Here is an 18,092-nt window from a genome sequence, read left to right as displayed (position 1 = left end):
AAAGAGCGGTGCCTCTTCGTGTCCGAGCTTTAAACATCACCATTCACAGCAACCTCAATAGTCAAATTCGGGTAGCCCAAGATGAGGCTCTCAAGGATGAAAACCTTTCACACGAGCTCTTGAACATTCTCGTCTCTCGATTCGAAATTAGGGAGACCGAACTCCGATATTTCGCCGGAAGAATTTGGGTACCTAGTTATGGGGACTTGCGAAGCCTTATTTTAGACGAAGCCCATAAGTCAAGATATTCGATTCACCCCGGTGCCAATAAGATGTACCACGACCTTAAACAACTATATTGGTGGCCGAACATCAAAAGGGACGTAGCTACTTATGTTTCCAAGTGTTTGACATGTTCCAAAGTCAAAGCCGAACACCAAAGACCGTCCGGACTACTTCAACAACCCGAGATCCCGCAATGGAAGTGGGAAAGGATAACGATGGATTTTATCACCAAACTACCAAAGACGGTTGGCGGTTATGATACTATTTGGGTCATTGTTGACCGACTCACCAAATCCGCGCATTTCCTAGCCATGAAAGAAACCGACAACATGGAGAAACTCGCCCAACTCTACATCAAAGAAATCGTAGCCCGACATGGTGTACCCTTATCGATTATCTCCGACTGAGATGGCCGTTTTGTTTCTAGATTTTGGCGTACTTTGCAAGAAGCATTGGGAACGCGTTTAGACATGAGCACCGCATATCATCCACAAACCGACGGACAAAGCGAACGCACAATTCAAACCTTGGAAGACATGCTACGAGCTTGCGTTGTCGACTTTGGAAAAGCTTGGGATAAGCACTTGCCCCTCGCCGAATTCTCCTACAACAATAGTTATCACGTGAGTATTAACGCCGCACCATTCGAAGCATTATATGGCCGAAAATTTCGTTCTCCTCTTTGTTGGGCCGAGGTAGGCGACGTGCAAATCACCGGACCCGAACTCATTCACGAAACTACCGAGAAGATCGTACAAATCCGAGATAGGCTCCGGACGGCCCAGAGTCATCAAAAGTGCTACACCGACAAAAGACGCAACGACCTCGAATTTCAAGTCGGTGACCGAGTAATGTTAAAAGTTGCACCTTGGAAAGGTGTAATCCGTTTTGGGAAACGCGGGAAGCTAAATCCGCGGTATATTGGTCCTTTCGAAATCTTGGAGCGTATTGGAAACGTTGCTTATCGTTTAGATCTTCCGCCTCAATTGAACTCCGTTCATCCTACCTTCCATGTATCTAACTTGAAAAAGTGTCTTGCCGAACCCGACATCGTCATCCCTCTCGAGGAACTTACTATTGATGACAAGCTTCATTTTGTGGAGGAACTGGTTGAAATTGTGGACACCTCCGTCAAGACGTTGAAACAAAGCCGAATCCCGATTGTTAAAGTCCGTTGGAACGCTAAAAGAGGACCCGAGTTTACTTGGGAAAGGCAAGATCAAATGCAAAAGAAATACCCTCATTTATTCCCAATTCCGGAAACGCAGGATTCCGAGGAAGAAACAACGACTACTACGCCTACTTAAATTTCGGGACGAAATTTCTTTTAAGGAGTAGGTAATGTAACATCCCGCCTTTTTCCATTTACTTTTACGTTATACTAATTTAAACTCCGTTATATGTTTATAACATCTCCCGTTGATACGCGTTTTAAATTATCTCGTTTAGGTAATTCACGCACCCGAACGAAAGTTGAGGGACTAAACTTGACAAGGGATCAAACCCTTGACTAGGTCAAAGGGTCAAACCCCTTTCACCCATTCATTATCATCTCCATCTCTCTCTCTTTCTCTCTAGCAAGAACACACACCCATTTACCAAATTCATTCAATCATCATCTAAATTCGATCTAGGAGGCTTACAACAAAATAAATTACATATTCGTGATCCTCTCTTCATCCTCTTCATTTTGGTACCAACTTCATCTCGTTTGGGTAACATTTCTAAAACTCTAGATTTCTCTAAATTCGTGTTTTTGACTTGAAATGGTGTTAGTTAGTGTCTATGGCTCATTGTGATGTCGTGTATGTAATTTGTATGCTCGATCTCGTTGTTTTAGTATAACTAGCATGAACTTGAATTTTGGTGTGTTGTTCTTGAATTTTGGATGATCATATGTTGTTAGATGTTAAAAGTTCATGTTTTAATTGTGTTCCTAGTATCACTAGCTTCAATTTGATGTGTAGGTTGCTTGAGAAAACTCCATAAACTTGATTAGTGATTTTTGGTGGAATTGAGCTAGGGTTTAATGAACTTGAAATGATTATTTGATGCATTGATTGCCATGATTTGTTGTTAGTAAGTTGTTAGTTGTATTGTATGCTCAATTACCTACAAAATGGCATGTCATATGTATGCATTGAATGCCTAAATCATTAAATGTGCATTGGTGAGTTTGAAGCATTAATGTGTACATTGAATGATCACTTGGTTTGAAAACTCGGTTGTTACAAATGAGGTTTTTGATTGATGAATTGTGTTTAGTTGCATTCTACGTCAAAAGAGCTTTCCAACGATATAAGGTGCGAGTCCTAAGTGTTAGCGGTTTGTGTTTTATGCACAAAAAGGTTTGGGATTGGGACTTGAACATTTAGGACTGGCCAGGCACCAGCACCCGGCCTTTGCCGCGGCGCGGCATTTCCTGTCGCGGCGCGACATATAAGGGGGTTAGGTTCTGACCTCCATGTCCAAAATACGAAAAATGTTTGGCATACTACGGACCTCCGATTCACATGAAACTTGTTCTAACATGCTCATATATGATTAAAAACCTCAGAAAAATAGTTCGGGACCCGACCCGAACATGTTGACTTTTTCGTTGACTTTGACCCGACCAAGTTGACTTTTAATCAAACTTAACCAATTGTTTGTGCAATCGTTCTAACATGTTTTTATACTTGTACCTTGCATGAAACATGACAATTTGATTCACATGCTATTATGATCGAGTCTTAACGAGCCATAGGACTAATTGAACATTTTCGACCAATCGTGACTATCGTTATTGATACAACCTATTTGTTTAGGTCAAGACTAGCATTGTTCTTTGCACACGTTTACTTGTTGAAGTACTTTACCACTCGTGCACTCAAGGTGAGATCATAGTCCCACTTTTACTCTTTTTGAACTTACATTTGGGATGAGAAAACATAAACATTTCTTTACTAAGTGAACACAAGTACAGGAAAACAAACATTCTACATACGAGTTTAGAACAAAATCCTCAATTCGATTATCATTAGTTACACTTGCCGGGTGTAAGCGAGAACTTATGTTGTATGGATCCATATGGGTTTGACAAACCCTCATTCAAACGGTTCGCTACCGTTTACGAATGAAATATATTTTCGAGAAACAGTGTATGTTCTAGCACTAAGTGATGGGGTTCTATGGAAGGAATGTTAAGCATTGATAATTGGGTGCTCGTGAAACAAACTTTTGGAATGTATTACTATTAGTTCATTGATGCAAATCTTGTGGTTCACTTGTACTTACTTACTTAAACCTATGATTTCACCAACGTTTTCGTTGACAGATTTCTATGTTTTTCTCAGGTCCTTGAACGATACATGATACATGCTTCCGCTCATTATTTGATACTTGCATTGGATGTCGAGTATATGTGCATACATGGAGCGTCTTTTGACTTTATTTAAAACTGTGTCGTATAGGATTTCGTTTGTACTTAACTTTGTTACGTAACTTTTGGATGAACAATTCTTGTAAACTGGGGAACAATCTTTACTTTTGAAATGAATGCGACATCTTTTGGTCAAACGTTGTTTTAAAGACTTATGACCACGTAAAGGGACCTAAGTAGACGGCGCCGTCAAACATGATTTGGTCAGGTCGCTACAATTGAGAAGTGGGGAATTCCGAAGACTCCTACTCAAATTCGTCAGTTCCTAGGTTTGGCAGGCTATTATAGAAGATTCATTCAAGATTTTTCACGAGTAGCGAAACCTCTGACTGCTTTAACGCATAAGGGGAAGAAGTACGAGTGAAAGTGTGAACAAGAGTCTGCTTTCCAAACTCTAAAGGAGAAGTTAACTTCTGCATTGATATTATCACTACCTTAGGGTAATGATGATTTTGTTATCTGTTGTGATGCTTCGTGTCAAGACATTGGTTGTGTTTTGATGCAGCGAAAGAAAGTCATTGCATATGCGTCACGTCAGTTGAAGATTCACGAATAGAATTATACAACCCATGATTTAGAATTGGAAGCTGTTGTGTTTGCGCTCAAGATTTGGAGACATTATCTTTATGGGGTCAAAAGTACAGTGTACACTGATCACAAAAGTCTTCAACATATCCTTGACCAAAAACAGTTGAATATGATGTAGTGACCCGAACTTTTCCATGTTTATATATATTAATTGAGATTGATGTTTACATGATTAAATGTTTCCAACATGTTAAGCAATCAAACTTGTTAAGACTTGATTAATTGAAATAGGTTTCATATAGACAATTGACCACCCAAGTTGACCGGTGATTCACGAACGTTAAAACTTGTAAAAAAACTATATGATGACATATATATGGTTATATATATAGTTAACATGATATTATGATAAGTAAACATATCATTAATTATATTAACAATGAACTACATATGTAAAAACAAGACTACTAACTTAATGATTTTGAAACGAGACATATATGTAACGTTTATCGTTGTAACGACATTTAATGTATATATATCATATTAAGAGATATTCGTACATCATAATATCATGATAATATAATAATTTAAAATCTCTTTTGATATTATAAACATTGGGTTAACAACATTTAACAAGATCGTTAACCTAAAGGTTTCAAAACAACACTTACATGTAACGACTAACGATGACTTAACGACTCAGTTAAAATGTATATACATGTAGTGTTTTAATATGTATTTATACACTTTTGAAAGACTTCAATACACTTATCAAAATACTTCTACTTAACAAAAATGCTTACAATTACATTCTCGTTCAGTTTCATCAACAATTCTACTCGTATGCACCCGTATTCGTACTCGTACAATACACAGCTTTTAGATGTATGTACTATTGGTATATACACTCCAATGATCAGCTCTTAGCAGCCCATGTGAGTCACCTAACACATGTGGGAACCATCATTTGGCAACTAGCATGAAATATCTCATAAGATTACAAAAATATGAGTAATCATTCATGACTTATTTACATGAAAACAAAATTACATATCCTTTATATCTAATCCATACACCAACGACCAAAAACACCTACAAACACTTTCATTCTTCAATTTTCTTCATCTAATTGAACTCTCTCAAGTTCTATCTTCAAGTTCTAAGTGTTCTTCATAAATTCCAAAAGTTCTAGTTTCATAAAATCAAGAATACTTTCAAGTTTGCTAGCTCACTTCCAATCTTGTAAGGTGATCATCCAACCTCAAGAAATCTTTGTTTCTTACAGTAGGTTATCATTCTAATACAAGGTAATAATCATATTCAAACTTTGGTTCAATTTCTATAACTATAACAATCTTATTTCAAGTGATGATCTTACTTGAACTTGTTTTCGTGTCATGATTTTGCTTCAAGAACTTTGAGCCATCCAAGGATCCATTGAAGCTAGATCCATTTTTCTCTTTTCCAGTAGGTTCATCCAAGGAACTTAAGGTAGTAATGATGTTCATAACATCATTCGATTCATACATATAAAGCTATCTTATTCGAAGGTTTAAACTTGTAATCACTAGAACATAGTTTAGTTAATTCTAAACTTGTTCGCAAATAAAAGTTAATCCTTCTAACTTGACTTTTAAAATCAACTAAACACATGTTCTATATCTATATGATATGCTAACTTAATGATTTAAAACCTGGAAACACGAAAAACACCGTAAAACCGGATTTACGCCGTCGTAGTAACACCGCGGGCTGTTTTGGGTTAGTTAATTAAAAACTATGATAAACTTTGATTTAAAAGTTGTTATTCTGAGAAAATGATTTTTATTATGAACATGAAACTATATCCAAAAATTATGGTTAAACTCAAAGTGGAAGTATGTTTTCTAAATTGGTCATCTAGACGTCGTTCTTTCGACTGAAATGACTACCTTTACAAAAACGACTTGTAACTTATTTTTCCGACTAGAAACCTATACTTTTTTTATTTAGATTCATAAAATAGAGTTCAATATGAAACCATAGCAATTTGATTCACTCAAAACGGATTTAAAATGAAGAAGTTATGGGTAAAACAAGATTGGATAATTTTTCTCATTTTAGCTACGTGAAAATTGGTAACAAATCTATTCCAACCATAACTTAATCAACTTGTATTATATATTATGTAATCTTGAGATACCATAGACACGTATACAATGTTTCGACCTATCATGTCGACACATCTATATATATTTCGGAACAACCATAGACACTCTATATGTGAATGTTGGAGTTAGCTATACCGGGTTGAGGTTGATTCCAAAATATATATAGTTTGAGTTGTGATCAATACTGAGATACGTATACACTGGGTCGTGGATTGATTCAAGATAATATTTATCGATTTATTTCTGTACATCTAACTGTGGACAACTAGTTGTAGGTTACTAACGAGGACAGCTGACTTAATAAACTTAAAACATCAAAATATATTAAAAGTGTTGTAAATATATTTTGAACATACTTTGATATATATGTATATATTGTTATAGGTTCGTGAATCAACCAGTGGCCAAGTCTTACTTCCCGACGAAGTAAAAATCTGTGAAAGTGAGTTATAGTCCCACTTTTAAAATCTAATATTTTTGGGATGAGAATACATGCAGGTTTTATAAATGATTTACAAAATAGACACAAGTATGTGAAACTACATTCTATGGTTGAATTATCGAAATCGAATTTGCCCCTTTTTATTAAGTCTGGTAATCTAAGAATTAGGGAACAGACACCCTAATTGACGCGAATCCTAAAGATAGATCTATTGGGCCTAACAAACCCCATCCAAAGTACCGGATGCTTTAGTACTTCGAAATTTATATCATATCCGAAGGGTGTCCCGGAATGATGGGGATATTCTTATATATGCATCTTGTTATTGTCGGTTACCAGGTGTTCACCATATGAATGATTTTTATCTCTATGTATGGGATGTGTATTGAAATATGAAATCTTGTGGTCTATTGTTACGATTTGATATATATAGGTTAAACCTATAACTCACCAACATTTTTGTTGACGTTTTAAGCATGTTTATTCTCAGGTGATTATTAAGAGCTTCCGCTGTCGCATACTTAAATAAGGACAAGATTTGGAGTCCATGCTTGTATGATATTGTGTAAAAACTGCATTCAAGAAACTTATTTTGTTGTAACATATTTGTATTGTAAACCATTATGTAATGGTCGTGTGTAAACAGGATATTTTAGATTATCATTATTTGATAATCTACGTAAAGCTTTTTAAACCTTTATTGATGAAATAAAGGTTATGGTTTGTTTAAAAATGAATGCAGTCTTTGAAAAACGTCTCATATAGAGGTCAAAACCTCGCAACGAAATCAATTAATATGGAACGTTTTTAATCAATAAGAACGGGACATTTCAGTTGGTATCAGAGCGTTGGTCTTAGAGAACCAGAAAATTTGCATTAGTGTGTCTTATCGAGTTTGTTAGGAAGCATTAGTGAGTCTGGACTTCGACCGTGTTTTCTTTAAAAATGATTGCTTAACATTTTTGTTGGAAACTATATATTTTTAACATATGAATATTATGTGATATATTAATCTCTTAACGTGTTTGATATTATGTGATAGATGTCTACCTCTAGAACAAGTCCCATTGACTCACCTAATAATAATGAAGAGTCAAATGTAAATTGGAATGATTTGTGGACTGATTCACAAGTTCCCGAAGAGGAACCAGAAGAAGAGTCGGAACCGGAAGAAGAATCGGAACCGGAAGAAGAATCAGAACCGGATGAAGAAATAGAACCGGTGGGGGAAATAATAAAATGGTTAAGTAAAAGAAAATCCTCAACCAACCGACCAAAGTTAATTATGGTCAATGGTGTTTCCGCCAAGGAAGCAAAATATTGGGAGGATTACCAATTCTCCGATGAATCGGATTCCGACGAGAATTCCGATGATGTTATAGAAATTACCCCAACTGAATTTAAAAAGGCAAAAGAAAATAATAAGGGAAAGGGCATAAAAATAGAGAAATCTAATTCCAAACCCGATGAACTTTATATGTATCGTCAACCCCCGAAGTCCTTAAGTTGTAACAATGACCCGGGAACCTCTAAACCACCAGGTTTTTCTAAACCAATGTGGACAATGACGGCTCGTATTAGGGGAACATCATATATCCCTAGAAACTTGGCAAAACGAACCAAAACCGAAGAAGAAGAAACGAGCGAGTCGGAATAAGATAGTTGTATTCGTGTGGTGTAATATATGGAATATAGTGTTCTTATGCTTTATGATATATGTAAAAATTGCTTGTATTAATAAGTATTTTTTTTTATGAATCTAACTCTTGTCTATTTTACAGTTTAAAAACACAAAATGGATAGACAACCCAATATTTTAAGAGACCTACCCGGAGACATGATTGATGAAATCTTGTCTAGAGTCGGCCAGAATTCTTCGGCACAACTATTTAAGGCGAGATCAGTTTGTAAGACATTCGAAGAACGTTCCAAGAATGTCTTGGTTTATAAGAGACTTTCGTTTGAAAGATGGGGGATATCACATTGGGAAACCCATAAGTTACGATGTGTTTACTTTGACGCATATATTGCGGGGAACCCAAATGCTATTTTACGCAACGGGTTAAGAAATTATTTTGACTCAATATATCCGAATATTGGACTTCGTGATTTAGAAAAAGCGGCTAACATGCAACATAAAGAAGCATGTTATGCTTACGGATTAGTAATGTTCGCTTCTCACCAAAGTGAGAACAAGAACATCGGGCTACAACTATTAAACAAAACGTTTCCACAAGTGACGGAGTCGGTAATTGGGGTAAGAAATGAGGTTTTTAGATTATTACGGGACTGTTGGACATTACGTAACCCTCGTCCCTTTGATGACGTTACAACACGCTGTCTTATCAACGGCCATAACGGTTATGTTGCACAAGATCAAGGATGGGAAGTAGTCCTAGTAAAACCAGAATGCATGACTTGTTTCTGGACGTATGAATTACGTGTCTTTATTGCCTTTGCTGAACGACTTGTGTACTAGCTAGAATTGTCTTCACAACTATCTTGTATCAAAGTTATTGTGTGCTATATTTCATGCTTTATGTAAAATAAGCGGTATTGTAAGTTTGTAAAATATTGTATAAAAGTTTGAACGCGAAATATTATTATAATCAGTTTTTCATATAGAATTGTAGTAGTTGAATTGTATATTAGCTACTAAGTATGAACTTAACGGGTAGGTACTACCCGAATTTAAACTTATAAAACGCTAATATGAAGAAAAAGCTTTTATAAATGAGTTCATATTATGCTACGAAATACTATTAACTACTCTTAATATTCTGTATGATTAACTTGTTCCATTTAACTATTTTGAAGGAAATGGCACCGACTACTCGACACACCGTGAATATGAATGAAGAGGAATTCCGTACTTTTCTAGCTTCAAACATAGCCGCAGTACAGGCTGCGCTACATACCAACAATAACCTTGGATCTAGCAGTACAGGAAATCGTGTAGGATGCACCTACAAAGAATTCACTGCCTGCAAACCTTTGGAATTTGATGGAACCGAAGGACCGATCGGATTGAAACGGTGGACCGAGAAGGTTGAATCGGTGTTTGCCATAAGTAAGTGTACTGAAGAGGACAAAGTGAAGTACGCTACGCATACCTTCACAGGTTCTGCGTTAACATGGTGGAATACCTATCTAGAGCAAGTGGGACAAGATGATGCGTACGCACTACCGTGGTCAGCATTCAAGCACTTGATGAACGAGAAGTACCGTCCCAGAACCGAAGTCAATAAGCTCAAGACAGAACTTAGAGGGTTACGAACCCAAGGATTTGATATTACCACGTACGAAAGACGATTCACAGAATTGTGCCTATTGTGTCCGGGAGCATTCGAAGATGAGGAAGAGAAGATCGACGCGTTTGTGAAAGGATTACCAGAAAGAATCCAAGAAGATATAAGTTCACACGAGCCCGCCTCCATACAACAGGCATGTAGAATGGCTCACAAACTAGTGAACCAGATTGAAGAAAGAATTAAAGAACAGACTGCTGAAGAGGCCAATGTGAAGCAAGTCAAAAGAAAGTGGGAGGAAAACGGTGATAAGAATCACCAATACAACAACAACAGCAATTACAACAATAATCGCAACAATTATCCCAACAATCGCAACATCAATCGCAACTACAACAAACGGCCCAACAACAACAACAACAACAACAACAACAGCAACTACAACAATAATCCCAACAACAATAATAACCGCAACAACAACAACAATCAGAAGCAACTATGCCAAAGGTGTGAAAAGAATCACTCGGGGTTCTGCACCAAATTTTGCAACAAGTGTAAAAGAAATGGTCATAGCGCGGCGAAGTGTGAGGTCTACGGACCAGGGGTTAATAGAACGAAAGGAACAAATGGTGTCGGAACGAGTAATGGCGGAGCAAGTAGTGTCGGAGCAAGTTATGCCAATGTAGTTTGTTATAAATGTGGAAAACCAGGCCACATTATTAGAAATTGCCCGAACCAGGAGAACACGAATGGACAAGGCCGTGGAAGAGTTTTCAATATTAATGCGGTAGAGGCACAGGAAGACCCGGAGCTTGTTACGGGTACGTTTCTTATTGACAATAAATCTGCTTACGTTTTATTTGATTCGGGTGCGGATAGAAGCTATATGAGTAGAGATTTTTGTGCTAAATTAAGTTATCCATTGACGCCTTTGGATAGTAAATTTTTACTCGAATTAGCAAATGGTAAATTAATTTCAGCAGATAATATATGTCGGAATCGAGAAATTAAACTGGTTAGCGAAACATTTAAGATTGATTTGATACCAGTAGAGTTAGGGAGTTTTGATGTGATAATCGGTATGGACTGGTTGAAAGAAGTGAAAGCGGAGATCGTTTGTTACAAAAATGCAATTCGCATTATACGAGAAAAAGGAAAACCCTTAATGGTGTACGGAGAAAAGGGCAACACGAAGCTACATCTTATTAGTAATTTGAAGGCACAAAAACTAATAAGAAAAGGTTGCTATGCTGTTCTAGCACACGTCGAGAAAGTACAAACTGAAGAAAAGAGCATCAATGATGTTCCCATTGCAAAAGAATTTCCCGATGTATTTCCAAAAGAATTACCGGGATTACCCCCACATCGATCCGTTGAATTTCAAATAGATCTTGTACCAGGAGCTGCACCAATAGCTCATGCTCCTTACAGACTCGCACCCAGCGAGATGAAAGAACTGCAAAGCCAATTACAAGAACTTTTAGAGCGTGGTTTCATTCGACCAAGCACATCACCGTGGGGAGCTCCTGTTTTGTTTGTCAAGAAGAAAGATGGTACATTTAGGTTGTGTATCGACTACCGAGAGTTGAACAAACTTACCATCAAGAACCGCTACCCACTACCGAGAATCGACGACTTATTTGATCAACTACAAGGCTCGTCTGTTTATTCAAAGATTGACTTACGTTCCGGGTATCATCAAATGCGGGTGAAAGAAGATGATATTCCAAAGACTGCTTTCAGAACACGTTACGGTCATTACGAGTTTATGGTCATGCCGTTTGGTTTAACTAATGCACCAGCTGTGTTCATGGACCTTATGAACCGAGTGTGTGGACCATACCTTGACAAGTTTGTCATTGTTTTCATTGATGACATACTTATTTACTCAAAGAATGACCAAGAACACGGTGAACATTTGAGAAAGGTGTTAGAAGTATTGAGGAAGGAAGAATTGTACGCTAAGTTTTCAAAGTGTGCATTTTGGTTGGAAGAAGTTCAATTCCTCGGTCACATAGTGAACAAAGAAGGTATTAAGGTGGATCCGGCAAAGATAGAAACTGTTGAAAAGTGGGAAACCCCGAAAACTCCGAAACACATACGCCAGTTTTAAGGACTAGCTGGTTACTACAGAAGGTTCATCCAAGACTTTTCCAGAATAGCAAAACCCTTGACTGCATTAACGCATAAAGGGAAGAAATTTGAATGGAATGATGAACAAGAGAAAGCGTTTCAGTTATTGAAGAAAAAGCTAACTACGGCACCTATATTGTCATTGCCTGAAGGGAATGATGATTTTGTGATTTATTGTGACGCATCAAAGCAAGGTCTCGGTTGTGTATTAATGCAACGAACGAAGGTGATTGCTTATGCGTCTAGACAATTGAAGATTCACGAACAAAATTATACGACGCATGATTTGGAATTAGGCGCGGTTGTTTTTGCATTAAAGACTTGGAGGCACTACTTATATGGGGTCAAAAGTATTATATATACCGACCACAAAAGTCTTCAACACATATTTAATCAGAAACAACTGAATATGAGGCAGCGTAGGTGGATTGAATTATTGAATGATTACGATTTTGAGATTCGTTACCACCCGGGGAAGGCAAATGTGGTAGCCGATGCCTTGAGCAGGAAGGATAGAGAACCCATTCGAGTAAAATCTATGAATATAATGATTCATAATAACATTACTACTCAAATAAAGGAGGCGCAACAAGGAGTTTTAAAAGAGGGAAATTTAAAGGATGAAATACCCAAAGGATCGGAGAAGCATCTTAATATTCGGGAAGACGGAAACCGGTATAGGGCTGAAAGGATTTGGGTACCAAAATTTGGAGATATGAGAGAAATGGTACTTAGAGAAGCTCATAAAACCAGATACTCAATACATCCTGGAATGGGGAAGATGTACAAGGATCTCAAGAAACATTTTTGGTGGCCGGGTATGAAAGCCGATGTTGCTAAATACGTAGGAGAATGTTTGACGTGTTCTAAGGTCAAAGCTGAGCATCAGAAACCATCAGGTCTACTTCAACAACCCGAAATCCCGGAATGGAAATGGGAAAACATTACCATGGATTTCATCACTAAATTGCCAAGGACTGCAAGTGGTTTTGATACTATTTGGGTAATAGTTGATCGTCTCACCAAATCAGCACACTTCCTACCAATAAGAGAAGATGACAAGATGGAGAAGTTAGCACGACTGTATTTGAAGGAAGTCGTCTCCAGACATGGAATACCAATCTCTATTATCTCTGATAGGGATGGCAGATTTATTTCAAGATTCTGGCAGACATTACAGCAAGCATTAGGAACTCGTCTAGACATGAGTACTGCCTATCATCCACAAACTGATGGGCAGAGCGAAAGGACGATACAAACGCTTGAAGACATGCTACGAGCATGTGTTATTGATTTCGGAAACAGTTGGGATCGACATCTACCGTTAGCAGAATTTTCCTACAACAACAGCTACCATTCAAGCATTGAGATGGCGCCGTTTGAAGCACTTTATGGTAGAAAGTGCAGGTCTCCGATTTGTTGGAGTGAGGTGGGGGATAGACAGATTACGGGTCCGGAGATTATACAAGAAACTACCGAGAAGATCATCCAAATTCAACAACGGTTGAAAACCGCCCAAAGTCGACAAAAGAGCTACGCTGACATTAAAAGAAAAGATATAGAATTTGAAATTGGAGAGATGGTCATGCTTAAAGTTTCACCTTGGAAAGGCGTTGTTCGATTTGGTAAACGAGGGAAATTAAATCCAAGGTATATTGGACCATTCAAGATTATTGATCGTGTCGGACCAGTAGCTTACCGACTTGAGTTACCTCAACAACTCGCGGCTGTACATAACACTTTCCACGTCTCGAATTTGAAGAAATGTTTTGCTAAAAAAGATCTCACTATTCCGTTAGATGAAATCCAAATCAACGAAAAACTCCAATTCATCGAAGAACCCGTTGAAATAATGGATCGTGAGGTTAAAAGACTTAAGCAAAACAAGATACCAATTGTTAAGGTTCGATGGAATGCTCGTAGAGGACCCGAGTTCACCTGGGAGCATGAAGATCAGATGAAGAAGAAATACCCGCATCTATTTCCAGAAGATTCGTCAACACCTTCAACAGCTTAAAATTTCGGGACGAAATTTATTTAACGGGTAGGTACTGTAGTGACCCGAACTTTTCCATGTTTATATATATTAATTGAGATTGATGTTTACATGATTAAATGTTTCCAACATGTTAAGCAATCAAACTTGTTAAGACTTGATTAATTGAAATAGGTTTCATATAGACAATTGACCACCCAAGTTGACCGGTGATTCACGAACGTTAAAACTTGTAAAAAAACTATATGATGACATATATATGGTTATATATATAGTTAACATGATATTATGATAAGTAAACATATCATTAATTATATTAACAATGAACTACATATGTAAAAACAAGACTACTAACTTAATGATTTTGAAACGAGACATATATGTAACGTTTATCGTTGTAACGACATTTAATGTATATATATCATATTAAGAGATATTTGTACATCATAATATCATGATAATATAATAATTTAAAATCTCTTTTGATATTATAAACATTGGGTTAACAACATTTAACAAGATCGTTAACCTAAAGGTTTCAAAACAACACTTACATGTAACGACTAACGATGACTTAACGACTCAGTTAAAATGTATATACATGTAGTGTTTTAATATGTATTTATACACTTTTGAAAGACTTCAATACACTTATCAAAATACTTCTACTTAACAAAAATGCTTACAATTACATTCTCGTTCAGTTTCATCAACAATTCTACTCGTATGCACCCGTATTCGTACTCGTACAATACACAGCTTTTAGATGTATGTACTATTGGTATATACACTCCAATGATCAGCTCTTAGCAGCCCATGTGAGTCACCTAACACATGTGGGAACCATCATTTGGCAACTAGCATGAAATATCTCATAAGATTACAAAAATATGAGTAATCATTCATGACTTATTTACATGAAAACAAAATTACATATCCTTTATATCTAATCCATACACCAACGACCAAAAACACCTACAAACACTTTCATTCTTCAATTTTCTTCATCTAATTGAACTCTCTCAAGTTCTATCTTCAAGTTCTAAGTGTTCTTCATAAATTCCAAAAGTTCTAGTTTCATAAAATCAAGAATACTTTCAAGTTTGCTAGCTCACTTCCAATCTTGTAAGGTGATCATCCAACCTCAAGAAATCTTTGTTTCTTACAGTAGGTTATCATTCTAATACAAGGTAATAATCATATTCAAAATTTGGTTCAATTTCTATAACTATAACAATCTTATTTCAAGTGATGATCTTACTTGAACTTGTTTTCGTGTCATGATTTTGCTTCAAGAACTTTGAGCCATCCAAGGATCCATTGAAGCTAGATCCATTTTTCTCTTTTCCAGTAGGTTCATCCAAGGAACTTAAGGTAGTAATGATGTTCATAACATCATTCGATTCATACATATAAAGCTATCTTATTCGAAGGTTTAAACTTGTAATCACTAGAACATAGTTTAGTTAATTCTAAACTTGTTCGCAAACAAAAGTTAATCCTTCTAACTTGACTTTTAAAATCAACTAAACACATGTTCTATATCTATATGATATGCTAACTTAATGATTTAAAACCTGGAAACACGAAAAACACCGTAAAACCGGATTTACGCCGTCGTAGTAACACCGCGGGCTGTTTTGGGTTAGTTAATTAAAAACTATGATAAACTTTGATTTAAAAGTTGTTATTCTGAGAAAATGATTTTTATTATGAACATGAAACTATATCCAAAAATTATGGTTAAACTCAAAGTGGAAGTATGTTTTCTAAATTGGTCATCTAGACGTCGTTCTTTCGACTGAAATGACTACATTTACAAAAACGACTTGTAACTTATTTTTCCGACTAGAAACCTATACTTTTTTTATTTATATTCATAAAATAGAGTTCAATATGAAACCATAGCAATTTGATTCACTCAAAACGGATTTAAAATGAAGAAGTTATGGGTAAAACAAGATTGGATAATTTTTCTCATTTTAGCTACGTGAAAATTGGTAACAAATCTATTCCAACCATAACTTAATCAACTTGTATTATATATTATGTAATCTTGAGATACCATAGACACGTATACAATGTTTCGACCTATCATGTCGACACATCTATATATATTTCGGAACAACCATAGACACTCTATATGTGAATGTTGGAGTTAGCTATACAGGGTTGAGGTTGATTCCAAAATATATATAGTTTGAGTTGTGATCAATACTGAGATACGTATACACTGGGTCGTGGATTGATTCAAGATAATATTTATCGATTTATTTCTGTACATCTAACTGTGGACAACTAGTTGTAGGTTACTAACGAGGACAGCTGACTTAATAAACTTAAAACATCAAAATATATTAAAAGTGTTGTAAATATATTTTGAACATACTTTGATATATATGTATATATTGTTATAGGTTCGTGAATCAACCAGTGGCCAAGTCTTACTTCCCGACGAAGTAAAAATCTGTGAAAGTGAGTTATAGTCCCACTTTTAAAATCTAATATTTTTGGGATGAGAATACATGCAGGTTTTATAAATGATTTACAAAATAGACACAAGTATGTGAAACTACATTCTATGGTTGAATTATCGAAATCGAATATGCCCCTTTTTATTAAGTCTGGTAATCTAAGAATTAGGGAACAGACACCCTAATTGACGCGAATCCTAAAGATAGATCTATTGGGCCTAACAAACCCCATCCAAAGTACCGGATGCTTTAGTACTTCGAAATTTATATCATATCCGAAGGGTGTCCCGGAATGATGGGGATATTCTTATATATGCATCTTGTTATTGTCGGTTACCAGGTGTTCACCATATGAATGATTTTTATCTCTATGTATGGGATGTGTATTGAAATATGAAATCTTGTGGTCTATTGTTACGATTTGATATATATAGGTTAAACCTATAACTCACCAACATTTTTGTTGACGTTTTAAGCATGTTTATTCTCAGGTGATTATTAAGAGCTTCCGCTGTCGCATACTTAAATAAGGACAAGATTTGGAGTCCATGCTTGTATGATATTGTGTAAAAACTGCATTCAAGAAACTTATTTTGTTGTAACATATTTGTATTGTAAACCATTATGTAATGGTCGTGTGTAAACAGGATATTTTAGATTATCATTATTTGATAATCTACGTAAAGCTTTTTAAACCTTTATTGATGAAATAAAGGTTATGGTTTGTTTAAAAATGAATGCAGTCTTTGAAAAACGTCTCATATAGAGGTCAAAACCTCGCAACGAAATCAATTAATATGGAACGTTTTTAATCAATAAGAACGGGACATTTCATATGAGGCAACGAAGATAGGTAGAGACGTTGCATGATTATGATTACGAACTTCTGTATCATCCTGGGAAGACCAATGTTATGGTTGATACGTTAAGTCGTAAAGAGGGGACTGAACCTCGTATGTTTAGGGCCTTGAATATGACCATTTGAACAAACCTCGCAAGGCAGATTCTTGCAGCTCAACAAGAAGCCTTGAAGGAGGAGAATTTTGTAACGGGAAGGTCCGAGGCTTGAGTAAACAGTTAGATGTACGAACCGATGGTACTCGGTATTTTTGCAGGACATCTTTGGGTTCTGGAGTTTGGTGATCTGCGACAACTTGTTTTAGATGAGGCTCATAAGTCTAGGTACTCTATTCATCCTGGTTCAGGAAAGATGTATCATGATCTTAAGGAGCTGTATTGGTGGCCTAATTTGAAAGCTGAGGTGCCTACGTATGTGGCTAAGTGTTTGACCTGCACTAAGGTTAAAGCTGAACATCAGAACCGTCAGGACTTTTGGGGCAACCTGAAATTCCCGAGTTGAAGTGGGAAGGTATTACAATGGACTTTATTACGAAGTTACCGAGAGTTGTGGGTGGTTATGATACCATTTGAGTGATTGTTGACCGACTTACTAAGTCAACTCATTTCTTGCAAAT

This window comes from Rutidosis leptorrhynchoides, chromosome 5 (assembly GCF_046630445.1).
Source record: "Rutidosis leptorrhynchoides isolate AG116_Rl617_1_P2 chromosome 5, CSIRO_AGI_Rlap_v1, whole genome shotgun sequence".
NCBI classification, from domain to species: Eukaryota; Viridiplantae; Streptophyta; class Magnoliopsida; order Asterales; family Asteraceae; genus Rutidosis; species Rutidosis leptorrhynchoides.
Note: the sequence above shows the minus strand (reverse complement) of the source record.